This window comes from Rattus norvegicus, chromosome 3 (assembly GCF_036323735.1).
Source record: "Rattus norvegicus strain BN/NHsdMcwi chromosome 3, GRCr8, whole genome shotgun sequence".
Taxonomy (NCBI): domain Eukaryota; kingdom Metazoa; phylum Chordata; class Mammalia; order Rodentia; family Muridae; genus Rattus; species Rattus norvegicus.
The window spans coordinates 112,642,221-112,660,937 of NC_086021.1; the positions used below are offsets into that span (position 1 = coordinate 112,642,221).

Below are 18,717 nucleotides of genomic sequence, written 5' to 3' on the forward strand. Positions count from 1 at the left end.
TTTCTCTTTTAATAAAATGTATCAGCAGATACTTATACAGAAATATAATGAATTGCTATCTACTTCTTGGGGTCATTTTTCTTTTCTCTCTCTCTCTCTTTTAAATCAGGGTGCTTTCTTCTCTTAGAAAAGTCTGAGCAGTCAGGCCTGGCATCTTGTCACGAGTCCCATCAGGTCCAGGGCCTTTCAATCACACTCAAGAGGCATTTGGAAGCACTTCACCTCTGACAAGTTTAGCGTGCACGTGTGTAATGTATGAGTGTTTTCAACTTCAGAAAATGAGCACTGAAGAGGGATGCTCAGAAACTCCAAGAGCTTATTAGCCACTGCTCCTTGTCATTTCTGCAAAGAAGCATGGAGAGGCGAAGAGCCTCTGTGAGGATGAGTGGGGTTGAGGGTGTGCAGCACATTGTGTGAGGGAGGAGCAGCACACACACTTGTCAGCTCCCAGACGACAGGCTGCCACTCTGCACTGCTGTCATTAAAGTATCATGCTTGTTGTAGTAGATTTGAGAAAAATCTGTAGTCTGGTTTGGAAAGAATTCAGAGAAGCAAAAATGTAACCAACATCTCTCTTATTTGATCAGATTTAGATTCCTTTCCTCTTGCTTTGAAATCTGCCTTTTCTGAGGTCAACCCAAATCCCAGAGGATGTATTTTTAACTCCTTCCAAGACATCTCCTAGTGTGGCTACAATTCAGAAAGTACACACTAAGTCAGTCTTTCAGTGACTGGAAACACAGTGACTTAGGCAGTTACCTTGCAATCCTGAAGGCAGACCACAGTGTTGTAAGACATACTTTTTGGTGATTCTTTTAGTTTTTCACTGGAATTTTGTCAAATCACTGGACCTGCCTAATTGGAAGATGGTAATGTAGTGGATACGTTGGATAGTGTATCAGATCTTCTGACTATTAACATAAAGTTGGCCGGCACTACAAGGACGGCCATGCTGATAGAGCCTCAGGCCTATAGTTCATTGATCAATTTCACTAAAGTCTGGGTATATAGTCTTCTTATTTCCACATTCCACCTGCCAGGGATAGTGCATTACCCTGTATGATTTCAATAGTAGATACATTTCCTATTCTTCAATTAAAATTTCAATTCTTCAATTAAAATTCTAGTCCCTAGCCAGGCATACACACACTTTGAATTGTAGCACTCAGAGGCAGAGGCAGGTGGATCTCTTTGAATTTAAGGCTAGATAGGTCTACATGATGAGTTTCGGGCCAGAAAGGGCTACACAGTGATGCTATGGAAAAAAGAAAGAAAGAAAGAAAGAAAGAAAGAAAGAAAGAAAGAAAGAAAGAAAGGAAGGAAGAAAGAAAGGAAGGAAGAAAGAAAGAGCGAGTGAGCGAGCTTGCTTCTCTTTTACCAGATTTTTCCAAAATGTAGAGGTAGGAGAAGACGCATCGATGAGGATTTGGAAGATGATTACTAAGGATTATCTGAAATTAGTTTTCCAGTGGGAATACTATAAGACACATGCAGGGATTTGGTAGTTGAGAGAACATGAGCCTTTGTCTTGGCTCCAGCTGAGCAGCGTTACACATGGAGGCCAAAGGCAACTGTGCACATCATTTGAAATATGTATCTTACTGAGTTGAGGGAGGACCGAGGATACGAACAGTAGACCTAAGACTCCACTCATACAAAAAGAAGAGGATGGTTTTTTATGGGCTCCTTGGTTCTTTCAGTCTTTATAATGTAAGATATTTTATATGTGAAGATACTGACCAGATAGTAAACCCTGAAGACTGAACAATCCTGCAAAGATCTTTAAGGAAGAGAAGGGATATCTTTCTGCATGTTCAGGTAGACACTGTCTGCCTAAGGAAAAGTCAGTCATGAACAAAGGGAGCTGAGTGTGGACTGGGAGCTCAACACCTAGGGAGAGCATAAGAAACCATTAAAAACTGAGATTTTGTTATTTATTTATTTTTACAACAGAAGACATTTAAATAAATCTTGTTTAAAAGAACAAAACATAAGCCACCAGGATTATACCACAACAGGAAACAAAAACAAGAAAGTATGTATTTCTTATTCCTTGAGGACTCTGAGAAATTGGGTAGAAAGTACAAAATGTTCAGGTAAAACAACATCCCAGAACACAACACCTTTTACAAATTTAATTATTAAATTTTTTTTTGTGGGAGAAAATCTCTGTGGAAGTGAACTGAGCAAAGGACAAGAGCAGGTCACAGCCATCTAGGGCAGACTAGAGATTTAGGTAAGATGAGGAAGGATTCAGAGTCTCCTCTAACTCAGGCTGCCCCAGGAGAAGGCTATTAGGACAGGGGACGGTGTTTCCCAGTGAGAAAGTTAAGGAAGAGCTTAAAAAAAAAAAAATCAGCTGCCCTTCCTAGAGGCTCCTGGAAAAACAAAAGCAAAACCAAAACAATCCAAAATGGTTCCTACAAAGTCTAACAAAAATAAATAAATAAATAAAAATTAAAAAAAAAACAAAACAAAAAACCCAAAACCAAACCAAACCAAAACAAAACAAAAAACAAAAAACAAAAAAAAAAAAAAAAAAACCAAACCCTAACTGAAAGTGCTGAGGGCCTATACAACCCATGGTGATGCTGGTTTTTATCACCACTCTGTACCATTTACAATGGTGGAGAGAGTGCCCGCCCGCCTGCCTACCCGCCTGCCTAGCAACCCTCCAGCTCCCAGGAGGGGCTTCACCTACATCATAGGAGACACAAAGGTTTTAGGAAGCTGACAGTGAACACAGCAGTTTAAAAACATGTTCCACAAAAACTAACAAAAGACAAAGCAGCTCTAGACTGTTCATTCAGTTTTGTTTCTAGTTGTGTCCTATGTGGTTACATTTATGAATTTAGTTTTGAGTATTTCTCAACTGTCCTTATCTCACTCACGATCCTTCATTTCTTTGGAAAGCTCAAAGGAACGCACAGAGAAGCTTCCAAATTCCAAAGACAGAATAGAAATAAAAGTTAAATAGTGTGTATTTAAAAGATCACAAGTTACAATTAGAAACCACTGACAGAGGGACTAGTTTGATATAATAGTTGTGTGAACGTGTATAGAAGATTTAAGTCTAAGTTACTGGGGAAATTAGCTCAGAATGAAGCCAGCATGATTGTAAACAGAGACACCCATGTATGCAGGTGACTGTGTGCATGTGTCTATCAGGTTTTGTTAACTTCTCATTAAAAGGATCATGTCTCTTTTTTTTCCTAATCTTTAACACAATTTTTGATGCTTTCAAAACTTTAGACACACCAGCACTCAAGTCTTTGCTGTTTCCACCACTGCGTGCTGTGGACTACGTCCAAGCTAGTATGTGTTACAGGGTGCTCTTAGACACTGCTACAACCCCACAGTGCTTCAGTACGCGCCATGGCTTGCTTCAGTTCTGCCTCTCTTATCCGGAAGACCTCCCTCTTCTAGTTACACCGCACTTAGGTTTGCCCGGGGCCTAGCACCTTCCTTCTTATAGAACTGAGTAACGTTTTCTTGCTGAACCAGAACCACACACAACACTACACAATTTTATACTTCATTGTATGGATGGCTGTTTCACATCAGCTTGCTTACCTTAGTAGGCTAAGGGAAGAAGAGAGAATTATTTGAGAAAAAAAGACATCAATGATATTCATTTCAGTGTCCACTAAGGTAAATGTTATTCAGAAGCTTATGCTGTAAGGTCTTGAAGGCCTAGACACTGTTCCCTCACTGTGAGGACATGCCATTAAGGAACTTGTTCATTTCAGAAAAGGAAGACAACTGAAGGGTGTTTTAAAATTCCCATCAGTTCATGGGCCTCATGATCCATGACTTTCAGTTATTGTTTTACATATTATAAGACAAGCGATGTTTCTGGCCACACAAGTATAATTTTAAGTAATAGCCGTGCTTTAACCTCATTTTGCATTAGTTATCTGGTACTAAATATTAAATGGGCTTTTCAGGCCTGATGCTAACTTGCCTTCCAGCTCTACTTTCTATACCTGGTTCCTAGGTTGCTTACACAAGTCTTCTAATACTGCACCAACTCTCTGAACCCATGCCCGAGGAGAATAGCTATGTTTATGGCACTGTCTTTGTGATGTATTTGGGGTTATTACTGGGACTGAGCCTAACTGGTTCTTCCATTTCAGTCTCCTGAATATCTGAACTACACCATACTGGCTTAAAAAGAAACAGACTGGGGCTGGAGAGATGGCTCAGTGGTTAAGAGCACTGGCTGTTCTTCTAGAGGCCCTGAGTTCAATTCCCAGCAACCATATAGTGGCCCCCAACCATCTGTAATGGAATATGATTCCCTCTTCTAGTACATGACAACAGGGTACTCATATACATAAAATAAATACTAAATCTTTAAGAAAGGCACAGTCAACTTTGAGACAGCACAAATTAAGATACTGTGAGAAGATAGTATTCCTTTTGAGAGATTTTGGCAGTACAGAAACTGCTGAAGAGATGCCTCACACTAAAGCCACATTCATACTCTACTGAGCTCTAGAGTGGCTAACTTCCCACTGTTGTGTATCTATTTCTTGCTATGGACAACCCATATCTGTTATTAAGACACCATAAGACATAAGTACATCTCAGCAGCACAGGATAAAATACACGGAATCATTTTGCTGAAATTCACTTACAGAGTGGAACAGTTAGTGTGTATACTAAACAGTTGGCACACGCCACATCTTTGGCATGTAAAAGCCTATTGGGTTTAGACTTATGTTGTTTAAATGATGCCAATGTGTACTTCTCACCTTCTTAAATAGAGCAGAATTCCTTAGGATGCCAAACAAAATTCTACCCTACGGGACTAAGTCATGCCAACAGTTTAATGCTACATGGTAGCAATACTGGAGCGATCTGGGGGAATCATCTTTTCCCACTCCTCCTAAGTGAAAATTAATTGTGGCTCTGGAGATTATTTGGTTAATGTTAGGTCAGAATGCCAAATCAGGTAATTTAGTGCAGATTTTAGAGTCAGTGCTATATGCATTTCCAACTACATAGCCTCTAGATACAATCCACTTTCTTAAAGATTCTCTTGGCAACCATGTTTGCTGTTTCTGAGCCTCAGAGCAAAGTGCATCAGTGAAGCTGGAAAGAAAAAAATATTGATGTTATTTTCAGAATTGGAGTGGTGATCAAGCTAGTAAGGCCTCTGAGTAAATATTGAGAACTACATGTTGTTTATGTGAACTAAATGGAGAGGGTGACATTAGTCATGCAGACTGTGGGCTTGCTTGTGCTCTGGCAAGTATGTACAGAGGGAATGGACAGTGTAGCAGGCTCCAAATGTAGCCTATGGAGTTAGTGAGGAGATGGTGTTTCAGTATTTTTCACATACTTTAACTTTAGAAGTCTGTTCCAGTTTTAAAATCATGGTGAACTACTATGAACTTAACAAGAGGGTCTATAAAATGAATCATTAGTAACCAAACAGAAGTTGAGTAGGATCTAGTTACAATAGCTTTTCATTATTAATGGCCTTGAACGCCAAGAAAAATGTGTAGAGCTTTGTGAAGATGTTATCCATGTCAGAAAAACAGATTCTGAGTTTAGCTCAAGAAAAATCATACTTGAAATAACTGTTAAGACAGAACAAATACAGTGAGGTATCTAAAAACAGAGAATTTCTGATACTTAGGAGAAACCGCAATTTCACACCTTGAAAATAAAGACTGTGTTTCAATGTAATAGCCATGTTTATTTTTCAAAAATTATTAGGTTCAGAGACTTAATCGCTTGTATTATGATGACTGCTAAACCTTTACTAGTGTTACCCCCTTCAGAACAAATGTGTCTTAGAACATTTCTGTCCCTGGTTATGAAAATGTCTGCACGTAAGTTCAAAACAACCTGATTTTTCTATTTTGAAACACGACTCACTCTACTGAGTGACGTGCATATGATTGTTAACCATACTATACTTTTCAGGACAGAAAACGTCTCCAAAACCTTTTCAATTTGCCTAATTTTATCCTAGCTAAAAAGCAATTTTTTATTTTCCTTTTCCCCAATCCCTACCAAAGCAGTCTTCCTGTTTTTTGACAAGTCTGCTTTTTTTTTTAACATCTTATGGGTAGAATCAGGCAGTACTGTATGTGACTGACCCGGTTCATCCATTTTCACTGTGTTTTCACAGGCATTCAATTGTACTATACAGGGTAGGCGTATTCTAGCATATTCCATGACAATTTCACTTATTTGTTCACAGACATGAGAGTTGTTCTCAGCCCCTGGCTGCTGTGAATAAGTCTGTACCAAGCATGAGCACAAGTATCTAGTTGAGATCCTAATTTTATACTTTTAGTAAAATACTCCTAGAAGTGGAGTTGTGGGCATCATAGAGACGTTCTACTTTCCCTCCTTGAGGCCCGAATACACTGTCTTTCAAAATTCACACAAACATTCACATTCCTACGATAACGTGCAAAGGCTTCAATATTCCCCTCCTCCTCAGTGAATGGTCCTGTTGTGTGCTATAAACCTATTGGTGATCTGGACGTCTTCTCTGGAGAAAGGTCTATTAAATTCCCCCTCAGTCTTCTCTTTGCAGTTCAGGGATAGAGCACATGCCAGGCAAATCTCTGTGAGTTCCAGTCTGTCCTGGATGATAGGGCACATCCCTACTCATTTAAAAAAAGAGTTAATTTACCTTTTTGCTATTATTTTGGGCATTCACTATGTATTTTTGGATATTAACCCTTTATCATACATGACTTGCAAGTATTTTCTGATTTGCCTAGATATTTTTTTTCCAGCATTAAGAGATATTTAGTCTGATATAGTCCCATTTGCTTATTTTTGCTTTTATTGTTTGTGTTTCTTTTTCTTTGTGTGTGTGTACGTCTTGTTTGTGTTTCTAAAAAATGTTTTAATCATTGTTTTATGTGTTTCGTCTGCATGTATGTCTGTGGACCATGTGCACACCTCATGCCTGCAGATGCCAGAAGAGGGTGTTGGATCCCTTGGAACTGGAGTTACACACACTGTGAGACACAATATGTGTGCTGGAAATCAATCTGGGTCCTTTGGAAGAGCAGCCAATCTATGAGCAGTTCTGGGGATGGGGCCTTAGGCATGTTAAGGAAGCACATCATCACACCATCACTACCTAGATCCCTAGACCCCACCGCTGTAGTCCTTCTAAGCAGCTAAGGCTGACTTCAAACTGTGAATCCCCCTGCCTCCATCTCATGACTGTTGGAACTTCAGGTGTTTGCCACCATCATCATGTCAAACTTCCTTGTTTGTACTTTTGACAACATGTCCATGAAGTCATGGACAGGTCATGGCCATAAAGTTTTCGTCTTGTGCTTTTAGAAATTTTACAGATACAGGTTTCAAGGTTAAGTCTCTAACCCACCTGGAGTTCATTTTTGTACATGGTGTACTCTTTAGGCCAACTTCATTCTTGCACACAGATATCCAGTTTCCCCAACATTATTTGTTGAAGATGTTCCTTACTCTAAGGACCATTTGACTGTATGTGTGTGACATCTTGGCTTTTTCTTCTGTTTAATTAAGTTTGTATTCATGCTGAGCCTGGTGCAACATTGTTTTCCTTACTAGATCTTTGTAATAGAGTATGAAATCAGGAAATCTGTGGTCGCCAGCCTTTTCTTCCTTTTCTTTCTCGTTACTCAAAGTCCTTTATGATTCTGATGAATTTTAGCATTATCCTCACCATTTCCCCACTGGAATCTTATCAGGAATCTATTGAGATTGAGGATTACTGAGTAGCATGTTTAAAAAACTGTAAATCTTTAAATCTATGGACATAGGGTTTCCTTTTATTTATTTATATCCGCTTTACTTTTTTTTTTTTTTTGCAGTTTTATGGTTTCCTGTGGACAGTTTGCTTGCTTCCTTTGTTAACTTAATTGCTAAGTGTTTTTAAACTTTGATATCTTATAATTGGAATTGTTTTCTTAATTTTTTGATTTTTCTGCACTGTTATAGAGAAATACATATTATTTTGTATGGTGTCTGGTTTGTGCTGAGACACTGATAAACTTACTAGTTCTGTATATGTACAGGTAAAATCTAGGTTTTATAACATTTAAAATCTAGATTTTTTTAACATATAAAGACTTCAAGCAGAGACAATTTTGTCTGACGTAGATACCTTTCATGTATTTATTTCCTTGTTCAGATGTTTAGGCTATAGCTTCCAGTGTTATGGTGACTAGAAGTGATGAGTGTCCTTGGTTTGCTCCTGATATGTAGGAAAAGCTTCCAATCTTTCAGTGGCTATGCTGGCAGTGTGTTTTCCTATATGGTATCTTGTTTTGTTTTGAGATGGGATCTCTCTGCAGAGTGCTGGCAGTCCTGGCTCTTCACTGTAGACCAGGACAGACTGGAACTCACAGAGATTTGCCTGCCTCCCAAGTTCTGGAATTAAAGGAATGTGCCACTGAGCTTCATCTGTATGGGATTTTTATGTTGACGTAATTTCCTTCTATACATAGATGATTACTTATAGCATGAAAATATATTCTTAGCCAGGTATGGACCAATTATGCCAGCATTCATGAAGCAGAGGCAGGATGTCTCTAAGAATTCAAAGTCAGCCTGGGCTACATGGTGAGTCCCAGGCTAGATAAGTTACATAGCAAGATTCTGACTCCAAACAAACAAACAAGCCAATACAACAACAACAACAACAACAACAACAACAACAACACCACCACCACCACCAAGCAAGGCAAACAAAAATGTTAGCTTTTGTGAAAGGAGGTTTTGTAATTACTTAAAAGATCATTGTTGTACGCGCCATTGATGTTTTTTTTTTTTTTTTTTTTTTTTTTTTTGGTTCTTTTTTTTCGGAGCTGGGGACCGAACCCAGGGCCTTGCGCTTCCTAGGCAAGCGTTCTACCACTGAGCTAAATCCCCAACCCCTGATGTTTTTGTATGTTGGAACATCTTTGTATCTCAAGGATACATTGGCCATAGTGTATAACCCTTTTCAAGTACTGCTGAATTTAGTTTGCTGTTTTTTTTTTTTTTAAGATGATTTTTTTCATCTATATTGCCAGAGATAATTTTTTTGTGGCATGTTTTTCTGGCTTTTCTTTCAGAGTAACGTTGGCCTCATAAAATGAATTTGGATGTGTTCCCTCCTCTTCACTTTTATTTGGAAGAGTTTGAGAAGAATTGGCATTAATTCTTTTCAAAATGTTGGTAGAATTCACCAGTGAAGCCATCTGCTCCTGGGATTTTCTTTGTTGCAAGGTTTTTTGATGACTACTAGAATCTCCTTGTAGCATAGCTATTCAGTTTTCAAATTCTTCATGATTTAGTCTTATTAGGCCATATATTTCTAGGAGTCTATATTTAAATCAAATAATATTTGCTTTGTCCTTTTCCTAACAATTTTATTCTGTAGAATCAGTTGTAATGCCCATTTTATTCTTGAGTCTTCTTTCTTTTTTCCTTACTCTAGCTAAAGTTTGGACAGTTGTTGAAGTTTTCAAAACATCTCTTAGTTTTTTCCTATTTTCAATTACATTCATTTCTTTTGTTTTAGATAACATAGCAGCTGTTTCCTCTTTTCTAACGTTGTGCCTGGTTCTGTTTTTCAACAACAGTGCCCTATGTATTTAGCTTGTTCATTTGAGATATTTATTTTTGTTTAATGTGAACTGCTAGTGATGTAATTTCATTCCACTAATATCAGATATTTACTTGGTATAATCTGAGTCTTAAAGGTAAGACAGTTTAGTGACTGATCATGTGATCTCCAAGAGAGAAGCTCCAGTTATCCTTGAGGAAAATAGGTGTTGTTGTGAGATGCTTTGCATGTCTGGTAGGTCTCCGTGTTCCGCTCAAGTCCTCTTTCCTTGTTGTCCTCCGGTCTGGATAATCTACCCACTGACGAAATAGCCTACTATTTTGTTTACTGTCCAATTCAGTTCTATCAATGTCTGTTGCATGCATTTGGTGCAAACATATTTATACCTTCCTGGTAAAATTATCTGTTTGTTGTTATACAACTTCCCTGTTTTTGGTCTCTTGTGACAGTCTGCAGTGAAAAGTCCTAAATTCCTTTGGCTTTATTCTCACTTTTCACTCCTAATTGGCTCCTTTGACTGGGTAATTTCAAGTGGCATCTCTTCCAGTTCACTGATTCTTTCTTTGGCTTCATCAGTTCTGCTGTCAAACCACTACTGAAATTTTCATTTCAGTTTTTGCATCCTTCAGTTCCATAATCAGTTTATGGTCTTTTTTTATGTTTTCTATTTCTTTGTTGAAATTCTCAAGCTTGCTGAATATCTCTGTGATACTTTGGACTCTTTCTTGGTAATTTATATATTTCCATTTTATTTATATTATTATTACGTAAGAGCTTGTTTCTAGAGATTTAGTTTGTTCCTTTGATCATGCTAGACTCCATTTTTTCATCTTCCTTGTAACTTTGTGTTGGCATTAACACATTTGAAAATAACAGTCACTTCTTCTAGTCTTCTAAGACTGGTTAGTATAAGAAGACACTTTGACTAATCAGCCCAGTAAGGGATTCTGGGACCTATAGATTTTTTTCTCTGTTACGCCATTAGGTTTTAGAATTGGAGGAACTGGCTGGTTTCTTTTTGCTAAGGAGCTATTTATTTTTTCCTCTTCTCATTGTCTCTTGACTGCAACTCTTTTAAAGCAGCAGAAGACAACCAGGCCCCTCCCCTTTCCCTCTCAGTCACCCCTAGGCATCTAGAGTGTTTTGGTTCCATCACTTTTCCAAGTCAGGCTAGAAGCCAACTAGCTGCCCCTCCCCAAAGCTGGAATGCTGGACATGTGGTCTATTCTTCTCTTTCCAAGAGGCCACCAAGCTCTACTGTCCCATGTCAACTAAACCACAGGTCTCTTGGTTCTCATGGCCCCCATGCACATAAAGCATGCAAAATCCTTCAATGTTCCAAAAGCAATGACAAAAACAGGAAGTCTTTGGGTACCTTCTCCTGGAAGTCAGAACACCAGATGTATGGGCCGGTATTCTTTTCCCTGGCCAGAGAGAACAAAGTAGCTGGGAGTTTCCTCAGGAATTAATGTCCCTCTAAAATTCACACTGATGTAATCACAAAGACAGTAATATTAAAAAGTGGGGTCCTTGAAAGGTGACTAAATTATGACTGCCACTCTCTTAAAGAGGCTCATCGATGCTGTCAGACTGCCTTTGACTATCCCTTCTGACACACGAGACACCCGGATGGAACAAGTGATGGCAAGTGGGTCTCCACTAGACACCAGATTTCCCTGCAGCCCTTTACAACCGCCAGAATGGTGAGAAATGAAAAGGAGACCAACTTCCATTGTTTAAGGATTATACAACCTGATGTTTTTGTCATAGCAGTGCAAATAAGATGAACTATCTGAAAGGACTCTGGTCAGAGGATGTACAGAATTTCCTAGCTTTTGTCTTTTCTTGGAACCCTCCTAACTGTTTCTTTTTTTTAGCCAAAGGGTTTACACATACATTGCTGGATTGATATTTCTACAAGAAGAAAAAAATGGGTTGGGGCTTCCTACTCAAATATATTACTACTGTCACTATTAGGCTGGCTTCCCTTCATTGGGCTTTTTAATAATAAAATCTCGTTGAACAATGGCATAAAGCGTCAGCCAAACGATTGGTGTTCTAGTCCATGAGCATTATGCACAGAGATAATAGATAGAAGACACTGAAACATGATAGGAAAGAGTGTTCATAGAGCCTCCTCACAAGCCTACTCACAAGTAGGATAAGTCCAAGGAAGGTCATTGTTTTTGACAGAAATGGCTGAGCATATAAGGGTGGTGCTCAGGTTTTGTATTATCATAGGAAAAGGTCAACTCATTAACTAGTTCAAACACTTGCTCATACAAAAGATCCCAAACCTTTCCTACTGATCACCACTATAGTCAAACAAAAGAACAGAAGAATATAACAACATTTTTTGTGATCTAAAGTCTTAATTAGCCCATGTACCATTCACTCAAAACATAATAATTTATGTATTATTTCACTTTATTTTTGCAAGATGCTTGCTATGTAGAGCTTGAGGAAATGGATTTATATATATTTTTATTGCTAGCAGTACATAGATCTTACTTGCGGAAGCAATCTGTTCAGAGCCTTGGAGCCCTTGGACTGTTAATATGTACACAGCTATTATGGCTGATAGTAGACATCCCACCTTATAAAACTGCTTAAACACTCTGAATTTCAGTTTTCTTAGCCCTTACATACGAACAAGTACATTCTAGTATAGTAGAATTTTTTTCAAGGATTAATTTTTTTTCTTTTTGGTCTGGTTTTCCTTTGTATTGATGGAGAATGAATACCAAGAATTGGGATTTTTAATGTATAAGGCTCTAATGTATAAGACTACTTTGTTTTAACAGAAAGGAATTATTCTACAACTTCTTTCTGCCAGGAAACAATTCAAATAGAAAACCCAGCTTACCTTCCTAGACTCAGGATGTGATTTATCATGAGGTGAGTAGATCTGATTGTACTCTTTCAACCCACCTTTAATTTTGGTTTCCAAACAATCTATATCTCTTTCAAGGCTAAAAGCACTGAAAGTACACACAAGCGCTAAGGAAAATCTTAAAATTTCCTGAAATGCATTAGTCATCCTATTTCTATAACAAATACCATGTTTGTTTATGACAGTCTACATCATTAATCTAGATAAATCCATGCACAAGTGAAGGGAGCTGGGTTTGCTGTGTTGCCCATTGCCCAGCAACCCATGGGTACAGCTGTTGTGCAGTGGAGACTGGGCAGGGCCTTAGAGCTCCTGCAGCATATGCTGCTTTTTATACCAGCAGTGGCCCCGGCAGGACAGACGTTTACTAATAGTTAACAACTCAATGCTTGGGATACAAGCTCAATAATTTTTCTTTCCTAAAATGTTAATGTTTGTTCCAATTTGAGTGATGGGTATGCATAAGCTTTAAAAATTTTATTTATGTGTCTAAAATAAATAATAGAGTTTTTAAAAAATAACTATGCCTACTGTTAATTTTATGCTATCATTGCTTAAAGGTAACTCATACATTTAAAAAATTCTAACAGTAACATGTTCACAATTACTAATATAAAATGTTATAAATACATGCATAAAACAGAGCCAGAGTGTGTCCTCAATTTCTAACTTCCTGGTTCTGTCCTTCTGCCCTCAGAGGTAACCACTGTTTCCTTTGTATTCCTAATACAGTGTTCTTTACTATTAGAATTACTTTTCTGAGTAAGCTATTAAAAATCACTAGGAAAATCTTAAAATTTCCTGAAATGCATTAGTCATCCTATTTTTATAACAGTAACATGCTCTGTTATAGAAATCTGATTCTAGTAAACAAACAAAAAACTTCAATCTGAAAACTAGAAACCTAACTCTTTAAAACAGATATATGTCCATATATAACTATTGCTATCATTATTATTATAAATAATTGACCTGACAAATATAACATAAAAATGATAAAACAAAACCAAGCATTTTATCAACTTAGTATTTTAACACAAAGTCCTCATTATTTTGAATTTTAATTTTTCAGGACAAGGTTGTGTCAGGATGCTGCCCAGATGGGCCTAAACTAGAAAACCTCTCACCTGAGCTGCCCCACGCTGGGATGATCCGCTTGTGTACCACACCTGGCCGGCAAATAGATGGCAGCTGAAGCCTTCACCAGTAGTCTACTGTTGCAGGTGAGGCCTGTCCCTTTAAAAGCTTTTCTTATAAATTAAAAAATATAGCAGTAGTTCAAGCTTCATTTAAAATTACAAGCACTATTTTTTTAGATAGACAAGATTTTTCAATGGGAAACATATTGTAAGTGTATGAGTTAGAGTCTGTGTGCCCCTCAGCTAACCAATCTGCTATTTGGCAGATGTGCGTATGGGATTCCTGCTCTGAATGTTGGCTGCTGTGTAGCATTTGTGTGGCAAAGAAGCTGAAGATGTACTCTTTGTCACTACCTGCCTTGTGACAATGTCAAGTCAGTCTTTCTGAGTCAGCTGCTTTATTATTCAAATGGGCATAATTTCTAAAAGTATGAAGACAAGACATATATTCACCATACACACTGACACTAATAATTATTTACAAGGGAGAGACCTGGGTCCAAGAATGGGAGTGAATACAATAGCTTTTGTTGCTAGGTCTCTTGAGAAGTTGGGGATAATTCACAAACAAAGGAAAAATCTTTTTGATATTCAATGAAAGTGGTTATTTTGTCTCTTACTCCTGTAAGGAGAAGTGCGCAATCAGAAAGTGAGATCGATTCTCCCCACTCTTTCTATTTGTCAGCTAACGTGAAACAACACATCGACATCTTTAATCCTCAAAATTCTTTGTATATAAAATGTAATTAACATCTGCTTTTCATAATTTAACAAAATTTTAGTTATCACTTATTATGTGTAATCACTTTCTTCCTCCCAAGTTGGGGGGAACTTTAATTTGTACTCATTTTAAAGTAAAAAAAAAGTATTTTCCTTTTAGTCTTTTTTCCTCCCCTCCTCCTCCTCCTTTTTTGGTGGGGGAGACAGGTTTTCTCTGGTTAATTCCCCCAGTGTCCTGGAATTCACTTTGTAGTCCAGGCTGAAGATCCACCTCCTTTTGCCTCCCAAGGCCTGGAATTAAAGGCACGTGCCATCATGCCTAGCTGCCTTTTTGTCTTACAAACCTAAAGCCAAGGACACAGGTACTAAAGTTTCGTAAGGTTGATAAACATACTTACAGTTTAAAATTACAAAATTATATACATTTTGATAAACTACACATCTACATAATAAATTACTTGGATGTCAATATTATAAAATTATTAAGTTTAAGTTCCTTATGGTCTTTCATTAAAAAAGATAATTCGGGGTTGGGGATTTGGCTCAGAGGTAGAGCGCATGCCTAGCAACCGCAAGGCCCTGGGTTCGGTCCCCAGCTCCGAAAAAAAAAAAAAAAAAAAGAAAGAAAAAAGATAATTCATTTTAAATATGTGACCAAATTAAGCCTGAAAAAGACATAATTCTGGTTTAGAGACCCAGGAGCTATTTTCTTCTCATAAATAAAGTTTATTGGCTATGCTTTTGTTTTTAAGAAAAATATAGTATTAATATACAAGCTCAAAACACCCATCTATTTCATAAACTCTGCGTGGCCTAATGGTCACGCAAGTGAGAGGTTAAACGGGGTTTCTCATCTTGTTCTTGGCACTTCCATATCACTTTAGATTTCTAAGTGTAGAATGCATTATTTATGTTTTCTCACCTTCTTTGGGTCGACTGGAAATGTTTTCTTTCTTTCCTTTTCCTTTTCTTTTTGTTTTGTTTTGAGACAGGGTTTCTTTGTGTAGCCCTGTCTGTTCTGGAATCTGCTCTGTAGATCAGGTTGTTATCAAACTCACAGAAATTGATTTGCCTCCTGAGTGCTGGGATTAAAGGCCGTCACCGCTCTGGCCATGGGAACTTCTTTTTTTTTTTTTTTCCTTTTTTTCTTTATTAACTTGAGTATTTCTTATTTACATTTCGAATGTTATTCCCTTTCCCGGTTTCCAGGCCAACATCCCCCTAACCCCTCCCAGTCCCCTTCTTTATGGGTGTTCCCCTCCCCATCCTCCCCCCATTACCGCCCTGCCCCCAACAATCACATTCACTGGGGGTTCAGTCTTGGCAGGACCAAGGGCTTCCCCTTCCACTGGTGCTCTTACTAGGATATTCATTGCTACCTATGAGGTCAGAGTCCAGGGTCAGTCCATGTATAGTCTTTAGGTAGTGGCTTAGTCCCTGGAAGCTCTGGTTGCTTGGCATTGTTGTTCATATGGGGTCTCTAGCCCCTTCAAGCTCTTCCAGTCCTTTCTCTGATTCCTTCAACGGGGGTCCCGTTCTCAGTTCAGTGGTTTGCTGCTGGCATTCGCCTCTGTATTTGCTGTATTCTGGCTGTGTCTCTCAGGAGAGATCTACATCCAGTTCCTGTCGGCCTGCACTTCTTTGCTTCATCCATCTTGTCTAATTGGGTGGCTGTATATGTATGGGCTACATGTGGGGCAGGCTCTGAATGGGTGTTCCTTCTGCCTCTGTTTTAATCTTTGCCTCCCTATTCGGGAACTTCTGACAGGCTTGGTACCACTCACCATCCATTTGGAATATGCTGACACAACCTATCCTATAAGATTAGTCATCCAAAAACAAAATAATCACAAATGAACGCTGGGGAGAGGACTCGGTGGGTGAAGAGCTTGCTGCATAAGCATGAGAGCCTGTGTTCAGATACTCAGCATCACACGAAAGCCAGGTGTGGTGGTGAGCATCTGCATGCTTAGTGCTGGGGGCTGGGCCCTCTGCCCAGCTTCACTGAGAAAAACTGTCTCAAAACCTGACGTGGAGTATGATAGAGGAAGATACTTAGTACCAATCTGTAGCGTCTACAAGCACACACACGCACGCACACATACATGTACACAAACATGACAATTGTGAAATGAGAAGAGGTCATAGATGACCCCAGCATTACTCATCATTTTTCTTTCACGTGTCCGCTGGATCTTGCTGCCCTTACTTCTTTCTTTAAAACAATTATAGTACTATTTTGTCCACGCATTTTTGTACCTGGTTTGGATCACCTTTCCCAAGTTTCTGTTTCCCCACAGGTCACTCTGCAAGCTTTCCCACTGACTGAGATGCCTGGCTTGTGGTCTCAATCTTACCCCATTCGGATAGCCCCAGTTTATTTTTCTCATTTTACATGCTACTTTTCCACTACTAAAAGCTTATTTATTTAGCCTACATCTCCCCAATTTTAACCTCTATCTTTTCCTTCTTTTTTTGACTAAGATGGCTTATAATCCTGGTCATTTTTAAAAAAGTCTTTCTAACATTCTTCTTCAGTAAGCATTTATAGATTCTTAAGATATTTTTCCCCCCAAATGATGGAGGAACTAATAACCTTTTTTTTTTTTTTTTTTTTTTTTTTTGAGACAAGATCTTTTAGTCCTGTTTGGACTAGAACTTACTGTGTAGACCAGGATGGCCTCAAATTCAATTTCCATCCAACAGCCTCTGCCTTCCAAGTGCTAGGGATTAAAGGATGCATGCTCATTCCCAGTTGAACATTTATTCTTTGTTTTTTAATGTAGTATTTTCATTGATTCTTTGGGAATGTCATATCATGTATCTCATCACATTCATCGTTCAGACTTTCCAAGTCTGCTCCCATCCTTGTGATCCTCCCCAAAAGAACATAAAAGTTAAAATTAAAAAGAAGCCCCAAATCTAGTTCATGTATTATATATTCACTGGAGCATAGTCAAACTATCAGTGGCCTGCCTCTTAGAGAGAACTGAGTGCTTCCCTTTCCATACCCTACTAGAAGTCATTAACTGTGGAGAGTTAATTCCTACACCCTCATACTTTTTAAAGAGTTCTTTTCTATGGCTTTTCATTTAGGCTGCTAATTTTTGGGGGTGTATGGGATTTGGTATGGGGGTAAGGGTTGTTACAAAGCTTTCCATGTCCTTCTTTCTCAACTATGTGTCTGCAATCACCACTGCAAAAATAGCTTCTTGGCTCTTTACAGTCTGCAGGAACATGGATCATGGGCTTCCACGTGAGTTTCTGCCAACAGTACAGACCAGGTACGTGGCCCCTGGCTATAGTAGGCCCAGAGGCCAAGTGACTTGGAGGTTGCCTGGACCTTGGACATCGCCATGGCCTCATGAGGTAGTGCAAGCCACTCAAATCAACATGGCCTCTGGTGGCTGCATGGCCTCTGGAGAGTAACAATGCTTCAGGGGCAGCACAGACCACAAACCTCTGCATGGCCTTTGATGGTAACAGGGGCCATAGACATCAACACTGACCCCAGCTGCAGCTGGACCTTGGCCCCAGACCTGGCCCGTGGTGTAGACATCACCATGGCATTAGATGGCAGTGCAGGACACTCACATCAGCCTGGACTTCACTGCTGTGTACCATCATGTCTTCAGACAAGCCAGTCCCCACAGCGCAGGGACCACTCCATTTTTCTCTTTCCCATTTTTCTATTACATATTTGCTCATTGTAGTGGTACACACCATCTAACAGCACATTAAAATGGCCTTTAACATTTAATCTTTACTTTATGTGTGTTTCTCAGGGATTATGCTGTGTCTAAACCATTCCTTCTGTCATCACATAACTACAACAGCACAGAGTGGCACACTGGTATTCTTGACACAATGAATAATCCCTGATAATCATGAAGACTAAATGAGACCCAAAGAGAGGCTTCAGCAACTGGGATCAGATTTTTGCCAAGTGTGTAAGGAACGTAGCTTTTACCGTAGCCAATACTCCCACCTCCACAAGCAATGTTTGAGGAAGGGAATCAAGAAGGACCACTGCTAAGACGTACAGTGCTTTTAGCACAGGAGCTTATGCGCTTGAAGCTGGTTTCAAAGGTGCTAGTAGAGATCCAAGAGACTAACTTAAAGACTATGCCTGCAGGATCCCAGACTGGCATCGTGTTCCTGTTTAAATCAGACTAGGCAGAGAATGTTCTGGTCTGTCTCTGTGCCCATGGAGCAAGACAGACTTGCAGAGCAAGGTAAAGCAGAGAGAAAGGGTTGTAGCAAGCAGGTTGCATATCCAGTTTTACCTGGAAAGGATATTAGGAATTCCTGCAACACAAACTGAATGAACTGCGTGGTTCAGCTTGATGGTGTTCTGCCCAAGATGGCAATCTTTTTGGTAATGAGAG

General features: G+C 39.0%; 1 protein-coding gene across 7 annotated transcripts in view; it reads right to left on the minus strand.

The window, feature by feature from the left end:
* The window catches only part of Elp4 (elongator acetyltransferase complex subunit 4), a 222,944-nt gene that overhangs the window by 25,201 nt on the left and 179,026 nt on the right, over positions 1 to 18,717 (minus strand). The window contains exon 10 of one of the 7 annotated variants that reach the window (XM_039105871.2): positions 1 to 18,717. This exon is cut by the window's right edge and continues 38,313 nt beyond it. The exons of the other annotated variants lie outside the window; for them this stretch is intronic. The gene's annotated coding sequence lies outside the window, so the exon portion shown is untranslated. 7 annotated transcript variants of the gene reach the window in all.